The sequence below is a fragment of the Dermacentor silvarum genome, chromosome 8, assembly GCF_013339745.2.
Source record: "Dermacentor silvarum isolate Dsil-2018 chromosome 8, BIME_Dsil_1.4, whole genome shotgun sequence".
Lineage (NCBI taxonomy): Eukaryota > Metazoa > Arthropoda > Arachnida > Ixodida > Ixodidae > Dermacentor > Dermacentor silvarum.
The window spans coordinates 117,271,514-117,296,352 of record NC_051161.1 but is presented as its reverse complement, the minus strand read 5'-3'; the positions used below and the strand labels follow the sequence as shown (position 1 = coordinate 117,296,352).

The 24,839-nt window shown below is 49.1% G+C and overlaps 5 non-coding genes across 5 annotated transcripts; all 5 read right to left on the bottom strand.

Moving 5' to 3' along the window:
• Positions 1 to 6,793: 6,793 nt before the first annotated feature.
• Positions 6,794 to 6,867, bottom strand: Trnat-agu (transfer RNA threonine (anticodon AGU)). The gene has a single exon. It is a non-coding gene; the product is annotated as a tRNA-Thr (tRNA).
• An 83-nt stretch (positions 6,868 to 6,950) lies between these two features.
• On the bottom strand, positions 6,951 to 7,024 carry Trnat-agu (transfer RNA threonine (anticodon AGU)). The gene has a single exon. It is a non-coding gene; the product is annotated as a tRNA-Thr (tRNA).
• A 795-nt stretch (positions 7,025 to 7,819) lies between these two features.
• Trnat-agu (transfer RNA threonine (anticodon AGU)) lies at positions 7,820 to 7,893 on the bottom strand. The gene has a single exon. It is a non-coding gene; the product is annotated as a tRNA-Thr (tRNA).
• A 16,174-nt stretch (positions 7,894 to 24,067) lies between these two features.
• Positions 24,068 to 24,141, bottom strand: Trnat-agu (transfer RNA threonine (anticodon AGU)). The gene has a single exon. It is a non-coding gene; the product is annotated as a tRNA-Thr (tRNA).
• An 83-nt stretch (positions 24,142 to 24,224) lies between these two features.
• Positions 24,225 to 24,298, bottom strand: Trnat-agu (transfer RNA threonine (anticodon AGU)). Its single transcript has one exon. It is a non-coding gene; the product is annotated as a tRNA-Thr (tRNA).
• Between the last annotated feature and the right edge of the window lie 541 nt (positions 24,299 to 24,839).

The following is a 24,839-nucleotide window of genomic DNA, read 5'->3' as shown; positions in this document are numbered from 1 at the left end:
TGTTAATGGTTCGTTCTTTGAAAAGCCAGACTACAGAACACGGCGGCGGGCAGAGCCATCCTCCACCGGACCGGCACGGCAACGGAGCTTCGTGCCCTCGATGGGCAACGATCACTCCCGCCCGAGGTCAGAAGCAAGATCACGGCGAACCCCATACCAAAGCACATGAGTCATGAACTCCACGAAAGACGACGCAAGGCGCGGGTCGACAGGACAGCGCCGACGATTCAAGGGTGACCCGTACGTAACTTACCTGGACGTGGCGGCGTACCCTACAGGGGGCCTCTTCGCGGTAGCTGCTGTGAACGGGTGAGACAACTCCTTAACCCTCGCGGCCTCCGTCATGGCAGAGACCCCCGCTGCGGCTGAGACCATAGCCGCGGCGCTAGTAATAAAGCAACATGACAGGGTGGGCAGGGAAGTTCATGTCGTTACCGACTCGCAACAGGCCTGCCGCAACTTTACCAACGGACGAACACCAGTGCTGGCGGCTCAGATTCTAGGCCCGAGGCTGCAAGAATCCCATCAGATCACGTGGACGCCGGGTCACGCGGGACTGGAGGGGAACGAAAGGGCGAACGCCTTAGCTCGAGCGCTAATTAACCGAGCGGGGCAAACCAATCGTCTGATCAATCCACACCCTTTACCTTTGTGCCCCTGCCATCCAATGACTGCGACCGAGTCGAGATCCAGCGACTCAACCACAGGATTTATCCTCCCCCTCACAAAAAGCTCAGCACTGAAGAAGCAATAGCCCTCAGACTTATCCAAACAAACACATTCCCAAACCTACACAGATACAGCAAAATATACTCACAAACATATAGCGGCATCTTCTCCTGGTGCGGCGACACATGCCCTACGCTCTTTCACATCTCGTGGGGGTGCGGGGGCAAATCTGAACATTTAAAGACGCCTAACACGTCATTTGAGCGGTGGGAGGTACGGCTGACCGGCTATACCCTGGCGGGACAAGAAGCTCTCGTCCAGCAAGAACGTCGAGCAGCCATGGCCAGTGGACTCCTGGAATGAGGACACCTCCCACTCGTCCTCAAGCTCAACTCGATGGTCTAAATAAATGTTTTTCTCTCTCTCTTTGATGGCGCATGTTGGGTGCCGACCTACTATGGTTTTGATTACTGTTTGTAACCTGTTTGTGATTATCTTCATGAATATTTTGTAATCATTTTGGTAAGTGATATTGGGCTGTACGACGTTACATGCTTGAGTTTCGCAGGCTGGTGAGTCTTAGGGATAATTACGGTGTGCGCTTGCCCGGAAGAATGCGGCAATGCGTTTACGTTACACGCTTCGTTAAACACGTCAACGAGTAGAGGCGATAGATCTGATTTAAACTGTTTATAAAAAGCGGCAAAAATGCCATCCGGACCGGGTGATTTTCCCGCTTTTAAATGTTCAAGTGCTTTTTCAAGCTTGATGAGGTGATATCGGTGCCTCGAGTCCGTTCTTCGTCCCGTCGCTGAGTTGCGGCATACGTCCCAAAAGCGCAGCTCTAAAGGCGTCTACGTCAACAGTTCTCGATGCAAAAAGCTGTTGGAAGTGCTCGAAAAACGCTTGTGCTATGTCCTCACCGCCGGTTATTTCGTTACCCTCTACTTCAATTATATCTATGTGATTGCGCTGCGCATGCGTTGTCATCAGCTGAAGTACACGAAGAAAAGAAGAAAGAGAAGAAGGAAGAGGAAGAAGGCTGACGTGGTCTGAAAGGAGCGTGGTGGGAAATGGCAGAACACGGCTAGAAGAAAAATAAGGAAGACGTCCGCTAGGAGACTGGGCGAAGACAAGAACAAGGCGTTGAACCAATGGCGTCGAGATCGAAGGGTTGAGTAGGAGGAGGACACCAGTGGCCCTGCACCAGTTGCGACTTGATCCTCCACGCACCGCGGCTGTGCACCTTGGTCGCCAGCAAAGGCTTGGTCCGAGGACAACGGCCCCGTCTTATGCTACGGGAACAACCTCGCGCTCACCGACGTATCGCTCGACAAGCCAGGCCGTTTCTATGGAGACAATCCTCATCAGAGATGCCCGCATTCCACCGGGCCATGTACAAGAAGCACATCAAATCAGACATGTAAGCGCCACATCGCACGTAATCTATTAGGATGTTTTAAGAAGAAGATACCAAACTCAGTGTAAAGATTCTTGCGGTTGTGTATAGGGTTGACGTGGACTTATCGGTGTGGTACATCATAAATGTGTTTTGTGTGTCTTTGTCCTGATTCATGCCTCGTGCACCGGTAACCGTGACAAAATAGTGGCGAGCTTGCCAGGATACTCATCGTTGCGGTTGTCGAGCTGCGCGAGCCATGGATTTAGACAAGTTATCTAATGTGGCGGAAAAGACAGGTCTCAAGGGGGAAGAACTCACTAATTTCTTGCCTGATCAGAGGGCGGAGTCACGTGAGATGGCACGCGAAGAACATGAGAGGGCTGAACGACGAGCACAACTAGATAAGGAAAGAGCACAGATAGGAAAGGAGGTATTCGAACTGAAGTTACGACTAGCTAAATCAAATGCACAGAACTCAGCAGATGAGATACGTCCGGTATCGTCAGAAACAGGGTCGACCCGCGCGAAGAAAATATGCCCTAGAGAACTAATGACGCCTTTTGATGACAAGAGGGAATGAACTCTATGCGTAGCTACAACGATTCGAACGGATAGCCCTCGGTCAGTGTTGCAACAAGAGTGAATGGGCAACGGCGTTGAGTCCATGTTTGTCAGGAGAAGCACCAACTATGTATGGCAGAACGCCAACATCAGAATTATTGGACTAGGAAAAGGTGAAAAGCACCCTACTACAGAGGTTTAGATTGACGGCTTGGGATTTAGCGAAAAATTCAGACGTACAAACCATATGATGCGGAAAAGGCGAAGCAGTTCGCATCGCGTATAGCTAACTACTTCGACAGGAGGATAGACATGTCCAACACAGAAAAAATATACGATGGAGTAAGAGATCGTGTAGTAACGAAGCAGTTCTTGACATGATGTAGTCCGAAGCTGGCAATATTTCTGAAGGAATGTAAGCTAAAGATTATAGGAGAATATGCGACATTTGCCGACCAGTTCATAGAAGCACAAGGCTTGAAAAGCTTAGGGAGAATGATGGATGATCGTTACGACACGCAAGGGTTCCCCAGCAGAGAAAGAGCTGCCGGTGTAGAGACAAGGCCGCCGCAAAGGTGTTTCCTCTGTAACCGGCTGGGCCATCGAGCTGCAGACTGCAGAGTCGGGGATGATCGCGGACAAGTGCAAGTATGTCAGATATGCCACAAGAAAGGACACACGGCTGACGTGTGCAGAGCATATCAAGACAAGACAGCTTGTGCCGTATATCCAAACGACCAAAAGGACGGCATGACAGCTGATTTATATGACTGGAAGAGAACGAGTATTGAGGTCAAGCAAGAACAAAGGACAGATGAAGCAGAGCCGCACATGCCAGTGGTTGATGGCGAGGTAAAAGGAAGACGGGTGTCGGTACTGCGAGATAGTGGCTCAAATACAGTGCTGGTAAGAAGAAGCTTAGTGGATGATGCCGAATTCACTGGCGAGCAAACATCGGTAGTCCTTGAGGACGGAACGACCAGGTGGCTCCCAGGGGCCAGCGTTTTCGTGTCAACACCGTACTACACGGGTCTAGTGACAGCAAAATGCGCAGAAGAACCGTTATGTCACCTTATATTAGGGAATGTGCCTGGAGAAAGGCGCGTTGATTATCCCGACACCCAGTGGCCGCCAGTAAGGGCAAGGAGGCATGAATGGTCAATGATAGCAATCAGACAGATGAGATCACCACTGAAGGTGATCATGACGACGGGAACAATTATGCGCTCAAGGACGCTCATGCACCAAAGATAAGAAGTATGACATAGTTGCATTAGCGGTGCAGACGAGAGCGGCAATGGCAAGTCGACCTATACGCCGTTGAAGGTGCCTGATATACAAATCCTAGATGTCACTCCTGCCGACCTTGCCAAGAAACAGAAAGAAGATGAATTCATACGAAAGTGTTTTGAAAAAGTGGGGACCCCATTCAAAAGAAAGAGAAGTAGCACTTTATTTGTGTTTGAGATGCATGATGGTATATTATTTACACGTTGTCTATTCACGTCCGGAAGAGAATGTTTACAACTGGTGCCTAAAACTCTGCGTACCTCTGTCTTGAACCTTGGACACGACGCTATCATGGCTGGGCACCAAGGAGTGAAAAGAACGACAGCAAGAATAACAGAAGAGTTTTTTTTGGCATGGAGTGCACAGTGACACGAAGAGATATGTAAGGTCATGCGACCAATGTCAAAGAACCATACCGAAAGGTAGAGTAGGACGAGTACCACCGGGAAAGATGCCAACTACCGATACACGGTTTCAGACGATAGCCATTGATATTGTGGGACCTATTACCCCATTGTCTACCAAAGGTAACCGATACGTGCTCACGATGGTAGATATGGCCACAAGATATCCGGATGCCATTCCCCTGAGAACCATCGACACAGTGCAGGTAGCGGAAGCTTTAATGAAAATGTTTATATGGGCTACCGAAAGAGATACTCATTGACAGATGGTCGAACTTTACATCGGATTTAATGAAAGAGATAAATCGAATGATGCCTATCCGTCAGTTGCTTACAACGCCCTACGATCGTATGGCTAACGGATTAGTAGAAATGTTGAATGGCCCGTTGAAAACAATGACGCGGAAAATGTGCCAAGAAAGACCGAGGTACTGGGACAGATATCTACCTGCACTGCTCTTTGCGTACCGCGAAGTACCACACACAAGCCTTGGATTCTCGCCATTCGAAATGCTTCTTGGTAGACCAGTGAGGGGGCCATTACCAATACTCAAGGAGCTTTGGATAAACGAGACCATGGCAACGGAGCCGAAAATGACTTACACTTACTTTCTGGACCTAAGGAAGAAGCTTGAAGAAACCTCCAAGATCGCCCGTGAAAATCTAGACAGAGCCAAAAAACACTACAGAGAGAACTACGATAGGAAAACAGCCGACAAATGCTAAAGCGGGGAGACAAAGCGTTAGTTTTGCTTCCGAACGACAACAATAAACTGCTGATGCGATGGAAGGGACCATTCGTAGTGACGCAACGAAGGAACGAAGTTGATAATGAGCTATTGATAAATGGGAAAAAGAAAGTGCTCCATGCCAATGTGTTGAAGAGGTAGGAAGAAAGGAGTAGGCAAGAGGGGATGAAAGCTTCATGTATGATTGTAGTTGAAGAAACGAAAGAGGTACCCATATATAACGCACAAAGAAGTATGGGTTGGGGGAAAGTCACGATAAATCGCCTTTTGGATGAGAACATGATAACACAAGTAGATAGCCTGTTACGAAGTTATGGGGATATCTTTTCAGACAAGCCTGGGCAAACGAAAGACGTTGAATTCCGGTTGCAACTACTGAGAGACCCGTAAATGTCAAGCAATACCCATTACCAATAGCTGTACAAGAATCCATCGACAAAGAAATCCAAGACATGCTGGAAACGGGAATTATCGAAAGATTTATTTCGGCATACCATGCACCACTAGTAGTTGTGAAAGAGCCAGATGGTTCAAATCGGGTGGTGTGTGTTGATTTCAGGCGACTGAATAATGTGCTAGTAGCAGATGCAGAACCCATCCCTAGAGTAGATGTGATGTTCGATAAGGTAGCAAACAAGAAGTTTTTCTCAAAATTAGATTTAGCAAAAGGATATTGGCAAATCCCAATGGAGGAGTCATCAAAAGAGAAGACGGCGTTTTCATGTTCCAAGGGGCTTTTCCAGTTCAGGTTCATGCCATTTGGGCCAAAAACGGCAGCTGCATTGTTCAGAAATTTGATGAGAAAGGTACTAGAGGAATTGCCTAACGTCGAACACTAAATAGATGACATTCTAATTGCAACGGAAAACTAGGGGGAGCATTTGGCTACTCTGGAAGCGTTGTTATAGAAAATAATGAATGCAGGACTGAGTGTGAAACCCACTAAATGCGAGATGGGCTTCGAAACAGTTTCTTTCCTTGGAAATCAGTTAGGGATGGGGCATATTTATACAAAGAAGGAGGTTATGAATAAAATACAAGCGGCACAGCGGCCAAACTACCAAGAAAGAGATCCTATCATTTATGGTATAACGGGATACTACAGGGAATTCATTCGTAATTATGCAGCCCTGGTCGATCCATTAGTAGAATTGACAAAAAAGGAGCAGCTAACACTGTGAGCTGGGCAGCAGTGCCCGAAAACGCATTCGCTGTTCTGAAATAACGCATGTCACAACCTTTTGTGCTATTAGCACCAAACATGGAAAAGGAGTTTGTACTCCGTACAGACGCATCCAGCAAGACACTCGGAGCAGTTTTGATCCAAGAGGAAGGTGTAATAATGCACCCGGTATGCTATGCTAATAGAAGTTTAAGGGAAGCGGAAAGAAATTACTCGACTATGGAGAAGGAATGTCGAGTGGTAGTGTGGGCAGTGAGAAAATTAGACACATATCTTTACGGACGACATTTTCGTGTACAGACAGGCCACCAACCCTTCGAATATCTAACGATAGCCAGGTTACCAAATACCAGGCTGATGGGTTGGAGTTTAAGCCTACAGGAGAATAGCTTCCATGTAGAATATATAAAAGGTAGAGATAACGTGGGAGCGGACGTGGAAGCCACGGCGCCTCCAAATAACGGTCTTTTAGGCGTTCACATCTATCGGGGGCATTGTCCTGTACACAATGGAAAACGTCAAAAGCAATGACTTGAGGCACCGGTGAGATTCGAACTCACGATCTCCTGTTTACTAGACAGGCGCTTTAACCAACTAAGCCACGGCGCCTTCGAATAACGGTGCTTTCAGCGTTCACATCAATCGCGGGTGTTGTATTGTAAACAATAGAAAAAGTCAAAAGCATTGACGTGAGGCACCGGTGAGATTCGAACCCACGATCCCCTGTTTACTAGACAGGCGCTTCAACCAACTAAGCCACGGCGCCTTTTTTATTATTTATTGCCGGTCTTTGACTTGACAGAAACAAACAAATGCGCAAACATTCAAATATCACATTTGGAAGCAATTATACAGGATGCAAGAAAAAAAGGAAGGGAAAAGCATACAAGCCGCCCGTTCGTGTTGGACCGGCGTTGTCACATTAAAATTCCTTCATGGCTGTCAAAGGCTGTCAAGCCTTGACAGCCAATCCGGCACACACACTTGCATTTTCTGTGCTTCAATAAATCTTGCAATACATTCTTTGAAATAAATACGTGCGGGCCTATAGCGTCATGATCACAGTGGTACCCCGCCATTCGTGCGCGCCATAAACAGTGGAGCGCATTCGACATGATTAAGTCGTAGGGCAGCCCGTCGTCATCCTTAATTGCTAGAAATCTTATCCCGTGGCGGTCCAGCGGCAACTCCTTCTTGAGTGTTCGCTTTAACACATCCCAGCAGTAAACACCCTCCCAACAGTGCAAAAAGACATTGTCTGTAGTTTTGGGCTTCTTGCAGAACAAGTAGTGCGATCCCCATGGTACAGTACAACCCCGTTCTTTCATAAAAGTCTTGACGGGGAGCGTTCCGGTGTGAAGCTTAAAGAAAAAAGTTTTTACCCCTGGTGGTACCTGCATGCGTTTCACCCGTTTGAGCACATCCTGTCCTGGCCCTCCACTGTATAATGGCACTGGGAAAAGTACATCACGAAGATCTCCGTACAGTGTTTTCCTTTTCACTTCACTGAGATAATTGTGTTGTATTGTAAACAATAGAAAAAGTCCAAAGCATTGACGTGAGGCACCGGTGAGATTCGAACTCACGATCTCCTGTTTACTAGACAGGCGCTTTAACCAACTAAGCCACGACGCCTTCCAATAACGGTCTTTTCAGCGTTCACATCAATCCCGGGTGTTGTATTGTAACCAATAGAAAAATTCAAAAGCATTGACTTGAGGCACCGGTGAGATTCCAATTCACGATCCCCTGTTTACTAGACAGGCGCTTTAACCAACTTAGGCACGTCGCCTTCTTTTTTAAAGACGATAGTCTTTCTTGGGGAACTTAAACGCTGAAAATTTGGTCTGTCTGTCTGTCTGTCTGTCTGTCTGTCTGTCTTTCTGTTTGTCTGTCTGTCAACCGATTCAGCCACCCGGCCAAAGTTGGACCACTTGCTTACCGCCCACACTACTTAAACTGGTACGGCTGTTCATACTTGTGAACGTTATCGATCAAAAAGTAAATATTACGCATATCTGAGGCGCAACATCACTAGGTAAGTATTAGGAGGTGTGTTCCTTTAATAGAAAATACATAGATACGTAACTCTAAAGACCCTAGTTTCTTAAGCTGCGCTGAAAATGCCATGCTATGCGCGCCGACGAACGACGTCTGCCACGAAGGGAGGGAACCCTCTGCACAAGCTCGTGTTTCCCCGACTGCGCGCCGACGAGCGCCCTCTGCCATGGAGGAAGGACACCCTCTGCATAAGCTCATGTTTCCCGATGTATTGCCAGATGGCGTCCATGTCTCACGCAGCACCTCCTCAATTTTATCAATGCCAGCCAGATGCGGCCGATTCCGCCTCCTCAATTTTATCCATGCCAGCCAGATGCGGCCGATTCAACATAAAGGAAGCGCTGTCTGAGGCAGGGCAAAACATAAATGGCCGCTTGATGAAATACAACCCACTCTACAAGACATGCCCAGACAACGCAGGGAAAAGACCGACGACCAAATTGCAGCGGAGAAGCGCCGGCGTGCCGACGCTCGTCGTCTCAAGCGTGCCCAGGAAACGTCCGAGCAACGAGCCGAGCGGCTAGCGCAAGATCGTGAGTCGAGGCGCACCCGGAGGCAACAGGACACAGACCAGGTGCGCGACGCGCGAATCGTCAGCGACCGAGAGGCTAAGCGAGCGTACCGGGCGGCAGAAGAGACGCCCGAAGCTCGTGCCGAACGGGTAATCAAGGGCCGCCAGGCACAACGGAAACGCCGGGAAAAAGAAACTCCAGAAGATGGCACCCAAAGGCGTGGAAAAGACCGTGGAGCCAAGTGAGCCCGCCATGAGACAAAGGAAACGCCAGAAGCGCATGCCGCGAGAACCACCAAAGACCGCGAGGCCAAGCAAGCGTACTGGGCTACTCAAGAGACGCCAGAAGCGCATGCCGCGAGAACCACCAAAGACCGCGAGGCCAAGCAAGCGTACTGGGCTACTCAAGAGACGCCAGAAGCGCATGCCGCGAGAACCACCAAAGACCGCGATGCCAAGCAAGCGTACTGGGCTACTCAAGAGACGCCAGAAGCGCATGCCGCGAGAACCACCAAAGACCGCGAGGCCAAGCAAGCGTACTGGGCTACTCAAGAGACGCCAGAAGCGCATGCCGCGAGAACCACCAAAGACCGCGAGGCCAAGCAAGCGTACTGGGCTACTCAAGAGACGCCAGAAGCGCATGCCGCGAGAAGCACCAAAGACCGCGAGGCCAAGCAAGCGTACTGGGCTACTCAAGAGACGCCAGAAGCGCATGCCGCGAGACCCACCAAAGACCGCGAGGCCAAGCAAGCGTACTGGGCTACTCAAGAGACGCCAGAAGCGCATGCCGCGAGAACCACCAAAGACCGCTAGGCCAAGCAAGCGTACTGGGCTACTCAAGAGACGCCAGAAGCGCATGCCGCGAGAACCACCAAAGACCGCGAGGCCAAGCAAGCGTACTGGGCTACTCAAGAGACGCCAGAAGCGCATGCCGCGAGAACCACCAAAGACCGCGAGGCCAAGCAAGCGTACTGGGCTACTCAAGAGACGCCAGAAGCGCATGCCGCGAGAACCACCAAAGACCGCGAGGCCAAGCAAGCGTACCGGGCTACTCAAGAGACGCCAGAAGCGCATGCCGCGAGAACCACCAAAGACCGCGAGGCCAAGCAAGCGTACTGGGCTACTCAAGAGACGCCAGAAGCGCATGCCGCGAGAACCACCAAAGACCGCGAGGCCAAGCAAGCGTACTGGGCTACTCAAGAGACGCCAGAAGCGCATGCCGCGAGAACCACCAAAGACCGCGAGGCCAAGCAAGCGTACTGGGCTACTCAAGAGACGCCAGAAGCGCATGCCGCGAGAACCACCAAAGACCGCGAGGCCAAGCAAGCGTACTGGGCTACTCAAGAGACGCCAGAAGCGCATGCCGCGAGAACCACCAAAGACCGCGAGGCCAAGCAAGCGTACTGGGCTACTCAAGAGACGCCAGAAGCGCATGCCGCGAGAACCACCAAAGACCGCGAGGCCAAGCAAGCGTACTGGGCTACTCAAGAGACGCCAGAAGCGCATGCCGCGAGAACCACCAAAGACCGCGAGGCCAAGCAAGCGTACTGGGCTTACTCAAGAGACGCCAGAAGCGCATGCCGCGAGAACCACCAAAGACCGCGAGGCCAAGCAAGCGTACCGGGCTACTCAAGAGACGCCAGAAGCGCATGCCGCGAGAACCACCAAAGACCGCGAGGCCAAGCAAGCGTACCGGGCTACTCAAGAGACGCCAGAAGCGCATGCCGCGAGAACCACCAAAGACCGCGAGGCCAAGCAAGCGTACTGGGCTACTCAAGAGACGCCAGAAGCGCATGCCGCGAGAACCACCAAAGACCGCGAGGCCAAGCAAGCGTACTGGGCTACTCAAGAGACGCCAGAAGCGCATGCCGCGAGAACCACCAAAGACCGCGAGGCCAAGCAAGCGTACTGGGCTACTCAAGAGACGCCAGAAGCGCATGCCGCGAGAACCACCAAAGACCGCGAGGCCAAGCAAGCGTACCGGGCTACTCAAGAGACGCCAGAAGCGCATGCCGCGAGAACCACCAAAGACCGCGAGGCCAAGCAAGCGTACTGGGCTACTCAAGAGACGCCAGAAGCGCATGCCGCGAGAACCACCAAAGACCGCGAGGCCAAGCAAGCGTACTGGGCTACTCAAGAGACGCCAGAAGCGCATGCCGCGAGAACCACCAAAGACCGCGAGGCCAAGCAAGCGTACCGGGCTACTCAAGAGACGCCAGAAGCGCATGCCGCGAGAACCACCAAAGACCGCGAGGCCAAGCAAGCGTACTGGGCTACTCAAGAGACGCCAGAAGCGCATGCCGCGAGAACCACCAAAGACCGCGAGGCCAAGCAAGCGTACCGGGCTACTCAAGAGACGCCAGAAGCGCATGCCGCGAGAACCACCAAAGACCGCGAGGCCAAGCAAGCGTACTGGGCTACTCAAGAGACGCCAGAAGCGCATGCCGCGAGAACCACCAAAGACCGCGAGGCCAAGCAAGCGTACCGGGCTACTCAAGAGACGCCAGAAGCGCATGCCGCGAGAACCACCAAAGACCGCGAGGCCAAGCAAGCGTACTGGGCTACTCAAGAGACGCCAGAAGCGCATGCCGCGAGAACCACCAAAGACCGCGAGGCCAAGCAAGCGTACTGGGCTACTCAAGAGACGCCAGAAGCGCATGCCGCGAGAACCACCAAAGACCGCGAGGCCAAGCAAGCGTACCGGGCTACTCAAGAGACGCCAGAAGCGCATGCCGCGAGAACCACCAAAGACCGCGAGGCCAAGCAAGCGTACCGGGCTACTCAAGAGACGCCAGAAGCGCATGCCGCGAGAACCACCAAAGACCGCGAGGCCAAGCAAGCGTACCGGGCTACTCAAGAGACGCCAGAAGCGCATGCCGCGAGAACCACCAAAGACCGCGAGGCCAAGCAAGCGTACCGGGCTACTCAAGAGACGCCAGAAGCGCATGCCGCGAGAACCACCAAAGACCGCGAGGCCAAGCAAGCGTACTGGGCTACTCAAGAGACGCCAGAAGCGCATGCCGCGAGAACCACCAAAGACCGCGAGGCCAAGCAAGCGTACCGGGCTACTCAAGAGACGCCAGAAGCGCATGCCGCGAGAACCACCAAAGACCGCGAGGCCAAGCAAGCGTACCGGGCTACTCAAGAGACGCCAGAAGCGCATGCCGCGAGAACCACCAAAGACCGCGAGGCCAAGCAAGCGTACTGGGCTACTCAAGAGACGCCAGAAGCGCATGCCGCGAGAACCACCAAAGACCGCGAGGCCAAGCAAGCGTACTGGGCTACTCAAGAGACGCCAGAAGCGCATGCCGCGAGAACCACCAAAGACCGCGAGGCCAAGCAAGCGTACTGGGCTACTCAAGAGACGCCAGAAGCGCATGCCGCGAGAACCACCAAAGACCGCGAGGCCAAGCAAGCGTACTGGGCTACTCAAGAGACGCCAGAAGTGCATGCCGCGAGAACCACCAAAGACCGCGAGGCCAAGCAAGCGTACCGGGCTACTCAAGAGACGCCAGAAGCGCATGCCGCGAGAACCACCAAAGACCGCGAGGCCAAGCAAGCGTACTGGGCTACTCAAGAGACGCCAGAAGCGCATGCCGCGAGAACCACCAAAGACCGTGAGGCCAAGCAAGCGTACTGGGCTACTCAAGAGACGCCAGAAGCGCATGCCGCGAGAACCACCAAAGACCGCGAGGCCAAGCAAGCGTACTGGGCTACTCAAGAGACGCCAGAAGCGCATGCCGCGAGAACCACCAAAGACCGTGAGGCCAAGCAAGCGTACTGGGCTACTCAAGAGACGCCAGAAGCGCATGCCGCGAGAACCACCAAAGACCGCGAGGCCAAGCAAGCGTACTGGGCTACTCAAGAGACGCCAGAAGTGCATGCCGCGAGAACCACCAAAGACCGCGAGGCCAAGCAAGCGTACCGGGCTACTCAAGAGACGCCAGAAGCGCATGCCGCGAGAACCACCAAAGACCGCGAGGCCAAGCAAGCGTACTGGGCTACTCAAGAGACGCCAGAAGCGCATGCCACGAGAACCACCAAAGACCGCGAGGCCAAGCAAGCGTACTGGGCTACTCAAGAGACGCCAGAAGCGCATGTCGCGAGAACCACCAAAGACCGTGAGGCCAAGCAAGCGTACCGGGCTACTCAAGAGACGCCAGAAGCACATGCCGCGAGAACCACCAAAGACCGCGAGGCCAAGCAAGCGAAATTAAATTGCACGCGACCGAAACATTGCTGACATATCGTGGAGGTACGAACACATGGCATGCCAGCAGTGATAATGCGGTAAAATGAAATCTGTTCAAACAAACCTCTATTGCATTTATCATGCCAGGACGGAAATGGTACGAGAACAGCATCACGGGTGGCCGCGGATCAGACCAGCAGCTCATGTAGTACGGCCGGCAGAAGACTATCGTCTTTCGACGACATTTGCAGCGAAGCACACAGATACGCGGCCATTTTTTCTTTATTGCCAGTCCTCGACAAAGAACAACACAAAATTCCATAAACACTATACAAAACAGCAATACATACATTTGTTGCCATCCGTTACTGCGGCATGACGTTGTCGTATTAAAATTCCTTGAGTCCTACCAGGGGTTCAACCCTGGACAGCCACTCGGGAACAGTCTGTTGTGACTTCAACAGTTCTACATACCGATGCATGCATTCTCGGAAGTATACCCGCGCCGGTCAGGCATCAGGGTCACAGTGGTACCCCGCCATTCTCGAGCGTCATAGACAGTGGAGGCCCGTAAGCATGATTAAATCATACGGGAATCCTTCGTCGTCATCCACTGGCAAAAACCTGATTCCCTGGGGATCTATTGGTAGCTCCTTTTTTAAAGCCCTTTGCAACACGTCCCAGAAATAGACCCCCTCCCAACAGTGGATGAAGACATGATCTATGTTTTCCGGCTTTCTACAAATAAGGCAGTTGGTTCCCCATGGCAAGTAGAACTTACGTTGTTCCAGAAATGTTTTAGCGTGCAAAGTCCCTGTATGCAATTTAAAGAAGAATGATTTGGTGGCTGTTTGCACTGGCATCTTTCTCACCCTTTTCAAAACGTCTAGGCCTGGGCCTCCACTGTACACGGCTCGGTACATGGACACAAGCAAAACACTATCACACAAATCACGATATAACTTTTTGAGTTTTACAGTCCACAAATATGCATTTGAAAAACGAACACGCCAAAGGAAACACTATCAACAATTTCCCGGAAGAATCCACGGACTGTACCTGTCATGGTTTCGGTACCGACAACAAGCTCGGGAAGTGATCTTGATAGTCTCATTTGGATCACGGTGCGCAAAAATGGGTCATTTGTATCGCGAAAGAAAAAGAACCTGTTAACAAGTTGACGCAAGAAGAGGTGCGCCAGCCCAAGACCGCCATCCTTAACACGCCGGAAAAGATTATCTCGGCTGCATCGCTTCCAGCTGGATGCCCACACGAACACAGCGAACACGTGGTGCAGTTTCTGCACATTAATCCGAGAACACTGTAGGACCTGCATCACTTACCAGATCTTTGTCACGAGAAACATGTTGCATGCTGTAGCTGTCGCAAATATTGACATGTGGCCCGCGTTCCATTTGTCCGCTGTTTTATTTCCTTTGTCCGCTCCTTCCAGTATTCGCTACTGTCCCTGTAGGCATCAAGGGGTGCGCCAAGGTACTTTATCGGCGTCGTGACCCATCTTACGTTCGAGAAGTGGTCTTGGGTAGACGCCCATCTGCCATGCCGAAAACCCAAACATTTTTGCCAGTTCACAAAGCTGTTAGTGACATCACCAAAATTTCTTACGATACTAACGGTATGCAATACACTCTGCGTATCTTTACAGCATACAGCCACATCGCCTGCATATGCCAGTAACTTCAGCTCTGCTGCTTGCAGATGAAATCCCTTAAAGTAGTCATTTTGGATTGTGGCCTGACATAGCGTTTCTATATAAACACAAAACAAGAGTGGGCTGAGTGGACAACCTTGGCGAACGGAGCGCTTCACATTAATGGGGGCCCCCAACGTCTGATTAATTATAAGTCTCGTATAGCAGCTCCGGTATGCCATGGTCACCCCCTCAGTGATTATGCGGCCAAAACTGACATGTTTCAGGATGGTAAGCAAGACCTCATGCGAAACGCAAACAAACGCTTTCTCCAAGTCCAACTGGAGGATCGCCACTGCATCGTACATGGCTTCACAACAATCAAGCACACACTTCATCTTATGAATGTTGGTCAAAATCGTTCTTCCGAGGATGCCGCACGTCTGGTGCGGGCCGACTATATCCTTAATCACTGACTGCACCCGACGTGCCAGTACCTTCATCAATATTTTGTAGTCGCAGTTTGAATTGTAATTGAAATTGTTTATTTGCCATCCTGTAGATTTACAGATGGGGGGACTGTAGAAAAAAAGCTATACATCAACAGCTTGACGAGTCTACAATCCTTGTTTCTGCAGGGAGGCAGCATAACATATGCGCACATACATATACATACATATTATGACTGTATACATAACTTCAATGACATGTTTCTCAAGAAACAAATGCAAAAACACAGATACATAACGCTACCGGATATTACATCGAAACCGTATACATCAGTTTCAGTTCCTTGGATGATGATGTAAAAAGATCAAATCGGATCGAATTATAGTAATTTAATAGTGTTGGTATTACGTATTTAAGGCTTTGTTTCCCATAGTTTGAACGTGGTGTTGGTACTAACCAATCCTCAAAGTGTCTTGTAATGTAATTTGGAGCTTTTCTCTGGAGTTGGGCTAGAGTACGCAGGTTGCTGATATTTCGATGGATTTCCAGTTTATATACATGACTCAGACGATATCTGTAGAGATTGTGAGCTGGGATCACACCAGAGTAATTAAAGAAGGTTATTGTCGATGCTGTGTAGGAAGCGTTATATGCGTGGCGGAGATACTTCTTCTGTAACAGGTGAATATGTTCTAGATTGGTGGACGTTGTGTTACCCCATACTAATTGGCAATAGTTTAAATGTGATTGGAAAAGTGAATTGTACAGCAAGAGTTTAATACGTGTGGAAAGAATGGATCTCATACGGCCTACTACACCAGTTATTCTACTTATTCTGCTTAGAACATATTTGACGTGATTGTCCCATGACATGTTCGCTGAAAAGATGACACCTAGACATTTGAAAGTCTCGACTATTTCAATACTCCTTGAGTATAATACAATATCTTGATGGGGAGGTATTTGCTTGTTTTTCGGTCTGAATACAACTGCTTTTGTTTCGTTTGCATTTATCTTCATTAAATTCACTCTCGACCATTCCTCTAAGAATTTCATTGCATTGTTACATTGTTCTATAAGAACATGAATATTATTACCAGTGAAAAAAATACTCGTGTCGTCCGCATAAATAATAAACCTTGCCTGAGAATTAATATTGACGGTATCATTCAGATAGATATTAAAAAGCAAAGGCCCTAGAATACTTCCCTGTGGCACTCCACGATGGGCAGCTCTAGCCTGAGAAGTAAAAGTGCCGATTTTCACAATTTGTGTTCTATTAGATAAGTAAGATTTGACAAGAGATAATGCCTGCCCTCGTATTCCATAATAGTTTAATTTCTCCAATAAAATGTGATGGTCAACTAAATCAAAGGCCTTAGAGAAGTCTACGAAAATACCAACAACTATAGCTTTGTTTTCAAACTCTGTTAATATATATTCTTTCTGCTCTACTAATGCTAACTCGACTGATTTTTTCTTAAGAAAAGCAAATTGGTGTGGTGTTAACAGGTTATGTTTTTCAATGAACTTTGTCATCCTTGAATGCAAAATGTTTTCAAATCACCTTTGAAAAGATTGGTAAAATGGATACCGGCCTGTAATTTCCTAAGTCATTACGATCTCCTTTTTTATATAGAACGATTACTTTCGCAGACTGCATTTTCACTGAAAAAATTGCCGATTCCAGACACATGTTAAAAATATGGGTGAGTGTTGGGGCAATAATTTCAACTACATGTTTAATTGGGCACACTTGAAAACCGTCAATGTCACAACTACTGCTATTGTTTAAGGCTTTTATAACTGACACAAATTCATCCGGTGTGACGGGCTGAAGGTATATTGTGTTCTCATTGTTAGTGCAAACATATTTACTAGCATGACAGGTCGTAGCGTGAGTACTAGCCATATCTGTGAAAAAATTATTGAATGCATCAGCTAGTTCAATACCCGATAATTCTTTGCCATTATTTTGTAACTGCGATAAAGGCGTGTGGCAATCACTATGATTCAAAAGTCGGTTCAACCATAGTAGGCTGTGTTTACGGCTTTGGATGTCTAGGAAAGATGAGTAGTATGCTGTGCGTGCATGCCGTAACTTCCTAGATACTGTTTCGATACTTTTTAAATATGGCAAGGTCATCTGCTGATCGCGTGTGGAGGAAATGTTGGTATAGCTTGTCCCTCATTTTCATTTCTTCGCGTAAATCAGGTGTAATCCATGGTTTCCGTGTTTTTCTACTTTTCTTACGTGTCCTGGAAGGAAAGCTGTTGTGGTATAGGAGGGATAATATATCAATGAACATATTGTAAGCCTCATTGGCATCCGTTAGGTTAGTTATCACATCCCACTCTACTGTCAAAAGAGTATCATAAAAAGATGTCAGAGTTGAGTCTGTAATTAATTGGTATGATAGTGGTGGGAACTTTTTTCCTCTTAATCCGCTGATTTCAGCACACAGAAACACTGGCAAATGGTCACTGATGGAACAAGATAAGACTCCGGATTTAATGTTTGATTGTACGGAGTTAGTGATAAATAAATCCAGAGTTGACTGGCCTTGAGGCGTAACCCTAGTAGGCGTGGTGATTAGGTTGGCAAAACCGTTAGATAATATAATCATATTGAAAGAATTCGATGACTGACTATTCGAACACATGTCAATGTTGAAATCTCCACCAGCTATTAAATTTTTGGAATTATGATTTTGAACCACATACGCAAGAACATCGTAGAACTTTATAAACACCGGTATATCACCAGCGGGTGGTCGATAGCACACAGAAAATACATGCTTACCAGTGCATAGTGACAATATTTCATAGTCAGGTGAAAGCACAGTATAAGAATGAAGGATTTGACATTCAACGTCATCTGCAATCAGCAACGCTACTCCACCCCCTCGAGAGTGCGACCTGTTTAAATAGTATTATAATTAGGCAACCTAAATATATCACTTTCAGAAGTGCTCCATGTTTCGGTTAACATTATCACCGAAAATTGAAAAGAAAATTCGGTAAGCAGTTCCTCCAAGCACAACATTTTGTTTTTCACAGATCGCGTATTTAGGTGGATACATTTTATGGAGGCTGTAGTAAATGTTGCGACAATTTCATTTACATCATTTGGTAAGTAATACTGCACTTCATCATACATCCTTCAGGTATTGCAACCAACGTATTGCACTGTTTAGAGCTCCTCAAGATCATCCTTATCCTTAATGTGAACTGCATGAGCTCCCTCGGTCTTCCGAACAAGGACCTTGCCATTGACGCGCCAAACAAACTTATAACCCTTTTGCCTTGCCGCTTCTTTCGTAGCCCGTAGAAGCTCCCTGCTGTGCCGAGTCAGATTTTCTTGAAAGAAAATTCGAGGGTTGTCGCCAGTAAGGGTGTACTTTTTCTTGAGCCACGCGTCTCTGGTCTCTTGTTTTGTGAAGCGGATAATAATTCCCGGTACTTTGCCTTGCTTAGCGAGCAGCCGATGCACGGATGCGCCATCAGCCTTTCTAAGCTGAGGTACTTTAAGCTTATCAGCCACTTCATTTATAGAGGTTATCAGGTTTTCACCCTCCACAACAGGGATTCCGTGAACTTCCAAGTTCAGTCGCCTACTTCGGAACTCAAGATCATTCACCTGCCGTATAAGGTCACATTCTGCAGATGCACGTACCTTTTCTCTTTCTTCCAATTCTGTCACCCTTTTTCTTAGCCCCTTGATTTCAGTGTCTTGCTTAGTTACCTTTTCTTGAAATTCATCGAATTTCTGGGATAGAAACTGAACCGACTGTTCCATGCTATTTACTTTTCCTATTAAAGCCGGCAAGCCCTCACGCTTCTCGTTGATTCGATGCAAGAACTGAATGTACGTCAACTTCATCGTCGCTGCGACTACCCCGTGGGCCCGTGCTCTTACATGTCACGCACTTCCAGGCCTTCTTTGCCGTTTCTGATTTAGATTTGTACGATTTTTCTAACAAGCCAGCACACCTCCCGAAGTGGTACATGTGTAAACACTCGCTACATTTCACAGACCCTTCATCCTGTACAGGTAACTGGCACGATAAGCAAGTGTCGGGCATAGTGTAGTCAAGGCACAAGCAGATAGTGTCCGTCAGAGTCGCGAAGCCAGAAGCGGGGCACGGTCGAGCAGATTTCGTCGAAAAACGCTGACGATAAGAGTGCCCACAGGAAGGCAGTAGATCCGAAGATGCTCAGGTATGGTTGAAGTCAGCAGGGCTCCAATGCGGTTCCAATGCGGCAACTGCAACAGCCTGCAACAGCAGGGTACACAGAATCAGACGTGTTTCCAGATGCTGCCGCCACTGCCAAAAAATAAGTTAGTCAGCGCTATGGGTCTGTAGAATGAAAGTTGCTTGAGCTTTTCGGTCTCTTATGTTTTCGGTATTAGTACTGCATGGGACTGGTCAAAGGATGGTGGAAGCATTTTCAGTTCATATGCTTCATTGAAAACTGCGGTTAGACTAGGAGCTAGGTGGTCTATGAATGTTTTGTACCAAGCTGCACAAAGACCGTCTGGCCCTGGTGACTTGCCAGGGTTCAGGTCTTCGATAGCTTTCATCACTTCGTTTTCCGTTATTGGCTGTTCTAACGTCTCTTTTACTTCACTCGACAATTGCGGCATTCGCTCCAAAAATAAGTGTTTGAAACCTTGCATTGACGGGCCTGAATGCGAAAAGCTTTTGAAAATGGTCAAAGAAAGCACACCCTATGTTATAGTTATCGGTTACTTCAACCCCGTCGCGTTCGATGGCCTCAATCTGCTTGCGTGTGGAATGTTTTTTTTTTTCTAATCCCAGCGCTCTTTTTGTGGGCATTTCACCGCATGCCAGCCTTTCTGCTCTCGCGCGCACCAGCGCACCCCGGTAGCGCTTTTCGTCAAACGCCTCGAGTTTCTTCTTAACGGCACGCATATCTTCTTGATAAGCGCCCGGTTGCATGCACAAGGTCGTTCCAAATGGTCGCGAAGCTTCGGGCGAAAAGCGGTTCAGAACCTATTGTCACCGACATCAGCAAGGGTGGTTATGGGAGCAGTGATTAAAGCGCGACTATGTTTGGAGGGAACAAACATTGCGAAATAAAAAACCGTTTTTTAATTAAAGCGACACACAGTTAGGTTCAATCAACGAAAATAAAATTCCTGATCAATTTTGTATACGCATGGCGAGAAAAGAACAACTCTATTTTACTTGATCATTATAAATAAATGCCTTTTTCCAGCGCCCACCGTAAGAGCGCCCAACGATAGCGGCGGGCGTTGACGCTGCTATCACTTGCAATGCAACGCAGCTCTTGAAGTGGGCAGAAAGGCGCACTCGTAAAGTTCACCTTTTACAATATACGCCCCCCTCACATGTTGTGTTGCTTTGCTTGCCGACGTTTGTCTGAATTTGGTGACGCGTGTAGTTTCATTGTTTCTTAACCTGTTCAGTCAAAAGTAGAAAGTTGCGATCGCCAGATAATTGCTCACTTTAGTTGTTTTCGTAGGACAACGCTGGTCTACGGGCTTGGCGTCCGACGAAAGGCCGAGCACTCTACGCCCTAAGCGTTTGTCGGCCGCCAAACAAAGTATGTTCTGCGCAAGGGTGCAGTTTCGACACCCGTATGGCTGAACTTTTCCTGCATCGGTTTCCGCGCTGAAAGCTCGAAACGACCATCACGTCGAACGGCGGGGCATTTGAGTATACAGCTCTAATAACAGGCCCCCGGAAACAAATTTCGCGCCTATGAGAACAAAATGACGTCACTTCTGTTTTTAACGGATAAGGCGTCACATAATTTTTTCTTCCGCCGGAAGTGTTCCCTTCTCACACAGATGGCGCTACGCCCCATGAACCGCCGATGAACCACCATGTTTTGAATGTATGGGCTTCTATGGAAGCTTCGCTACCAGGTGTATTTACCTTGGCATGCATTCGAGCTTGGCAAATTTACCGAGCATTGATTTTAATGCGTTTTCTCTCGCCTTCTTTTCATATTGCAGTACGCTACTCCTTTCGATAGCCTTCATCTTAATAGTTTGCTTCAGCAACTCCCATTCCTCACCTAACTAGACAGAACTGCCATTTCCAAAAGTGTTCAGAGCAGCCACAACCTTTTCGTTGAAAGTGTCATCCCGTAGCAGCTCCGCATTCATTTTCCACAGTTCCCACACAAATTTGTTCCGTTCTTTTTTGTGGCCCACCCTGCATTTTACCAGGCAGGGGTCAGAAAAGGATACTGCATTCACTGCAAAATACTGGAATTTTTTGACTAAGCCATCGGACAATCTAGGTCAATTGCTAACAGGGGACCCTCCCTGATCACGAGAAAGAAATTTAGAGAAGAATAAAATTGGGTTGGAGTGCATACGGCAGGCATTACCAAATCCTGACTGGGAGCTTACCACTGTCGTAGAAAAGAAAAGTGTACAACCATTGCATTCTACCGTTGCTAACATATGGGGCAGAAACTTGGAGGTTAACAAAGAAGCTCCAGAACAAGTTAAGGACCGCACAAAGAGCGATGGAACGAAAAATCTTAGGACTGACGTTAAGATACAGGAAGAGAGCGGTGTGGATCAGAGAACAAACGGGGAAAGCCGATATTCTAATTGACATTGACCGGAAGAAATGGAGCTGGGCAGGCCATGTAATGCTTAGGATGGATAACCGGCGGACCATTAGGGTTACAGAATGGATACCAAGAGAAGGGAACCGCAGTCGAGGTCGGCAGAAAACCAGATGGGATGATGAAGTTAGGAAATTTGCAGGCGCAAGATGGAATACGCTAGCGCAAGACAGGGGTAATTGGAGATCGCAGGGAGAGGGCTTCGTCCTGCAGTGGACATAAAATATAGGCTGATGATGATGATGATGATCTCACAAATACATACGGTCCAATCGCGCGTGACTTGTGCCCTGGAAGTGAGTATACCTCACGTCTCGGTCCCCCCGAAAACACTCAGCGAAGTCCTCCAATTCGCATTCGCGCAGAATCTGTGCCAGGATATCGCTGCTTTTGTCATGAACTACGCGTCGCGTAGACCTATCCTGGCCACCTAATACTCAATTGAAGTCACCAACTAAGGCTATCATTTTGTAAACCGAGCAGTGATGCTGTAGGTTAAGAAAGAAATTTGCCCTTTCTTCCACATTATTAGGCGCATAAACGCACAACACGCGTCATTGGACATCGCAATAGCTGAAATCACAGACGACATGTCGGGCAGAAGAGCACGAAAAGTAACCATCTATAACAAGCCCAGGGAGCTTCTCCACAAACAATACACACCCAGCCGACGTCCCTAGGCCTGGCTCACTGCGGCATAGTACTCATACGTGAACCTTTGCACCATGCTCCCGGTCTGCTCCTCGCCGTCTACCTTGGTTTCTTGCAGGCCTAAAACGTCGAGGTCTTGGTCCACTAGTAGTCGGTACACCTGACTCTGTTTCCTTTTGGCGGCCAGACCTCGAACGTTTAGCGTGCCGAGGCTAAGCGACGGGTTGGAAGCCATTACTGATACAAAAAGGAGGGGAGAAGGGCCGGAGCATGGTGCTCACCTTAACGTCTAGCAGTCCGCTAGACGCCTCCGTGGCCATCCGGTGGCTGTCGGTCGAGTTCTTCCGGGGTCGGCTTCGCGGCGGGCCTACGGTCGGCCTCCAAGTTCGGCTTAGGCTTGAGGGTCGAGCGCCTTCCGGACAGCGCCTTAGCGGGCGGAGCCTCAGAGTCACCGCCGGCCTTTCTATCGACTTTCTGCTCCTGCTGCAGGGACCTCTTGACCGATGCTGTGATGCCTTCAACGCGGGCTTAGGTAGGGGTCGTGTTGTCTTCCGCTACCTGCATAGCGTCAGTAGCCTGCTGCGGGGTTTCGCTTTCTGCCGGGGTCTCCGTCACGCTCCCGAGAGATGCTGCCGGCTCCTTGTGGGGAGGGACATCATCCCGTCCTCCTTTCGTAGGGGTGGTCGTCTCGCTCGCTTCTGCCGCCGCGTTGGCGCTTCCGGCTTACTTGGCCGCGTCCTCCCCTCGATGATGTCCATCATGTGCTCTGATGTCAAAGGCTCGCTCTCAGCCGAACCCGCGGCTACTGCGTAAGAGCGTACACAGCCCGCGTCAACGTGGCCGAAAAGCCTGCACTTGGAGCAACGGGCGAACCTTACATTCTCGTCGAACGTGGCCAGAACCCCGAAGGCGCAGACACTGCATAGGGCGACCTGGGGTGACCACAAGCGCGAGTTCCCCGGCGACGCGGATCTGGTGGGGCAAGTCGTCGACTTTCGTCCCAGTCTTCAGCTGCAGCACTGCTCTAGTCGTCGAGCCCTTGTCGGAGACACCATCCACTCGCCAGCGCTCGGGGGTCACTTCGGTCACTTTGCCGAAGGATGCCAACGCCGTCTTCACGTCCTCGTCTTCCACCCCATGCAAGAGCCAGTGGAGACGCAGCTTCACCTGTTGTTCCTTCGGGTCGATGACCAGGCAGCGACGCCCCTTGACCTGCAGCTCCTTCAGCGCCGCCAGCTTTTGGAAGCCTCGGCTCTGTTCATCGTCACCGCCCACACATGGTTGATTTGGTACGCTCCGAGGGCGACGACGCACGAGAGCATACCAACCGTTTCAAGCGCGTTCCGGAAATATTCTACACGGAACGGGCGAACACGAGCGTCGCCGTCCAAAAACACCGTGTTTAATACGATGCGTCCTGTTGGTAGTCGTGGCAAAATAATCTGGTAACCCTTATCTTCCTCAGTCAAAAGCCTGTTGCCGCGGCTGACAGCAGCATTAAATTAGCCGCTCCACTGGAGCCCATGATCCCGCGATCCGTATAGCTCGGAAGCCGGAAGCAGAATGCCACGGCGCCTTCGAACAACGGTTTTTTGAGCAGTTCACATCAATCGTGGGTGTTGTATTGCAAACAATAGAAAAAGTCAAAAGCATTGACGTGAGGCACCGGTGAGATTCGAACTCACGATCTCCTGTTTACTAGACAGGCGCTTTAACCAACTAAGCCACGGCGCCTTCGAGTAACGGTTTTTTGAGCGTTCACATCAATCGCGGGTGTTGTATTGTAAATAATAGAAAAAGTCAAAAGGATTGCCTTGAGGCACCGGTGAGATTCGAACTCACGATCTCCAGTTTACTAGACAGGCGCTTTAACCAACTAAGCCACGGCGCCTTCTTCTTTAATTTATTGTAAGGCACGGCTCCTTCGAATAAGTGTCTTTTCAGCGTTCACATCCTCTTCGAATAAGGTACCGTGATTGCCACATCTCGATGTTTATTTGCATTTCTCGAAACCTGCACGACCGGCCGCACTCCGTTGAGTCGCGAAGCATTGCTGTCACGTATGAAGGGAGAGCGTGCCAGGCGACCAGAATTTTTTGCTTGTAGACAAACCTGTTTCTGAAGAAGAGTAAGTGTTACTGCTAGCATCGCTGCTACATCTGTGTGGCTCTGAGGTTATGACGCAGTGTCTGTTATCATAAATATTGCTTCGGTACACTTTAGTTCTCCTACAGCAAAATGTCGTAGCTTGACGGGAAATTCTTGCGTATCTCTCTTGACGAAGTACGAGGGCCATAACTTAATGGTCGTCTGAAAAACAATGTTTACAATGCAAGGTGAATTAAATAAACCATTTTCTTGTGCATTTAACTAAAACGTTGATATTATGGAGTGAAAATTATGAAAGTTTTGTGAGTTTCAAATTTCAATTT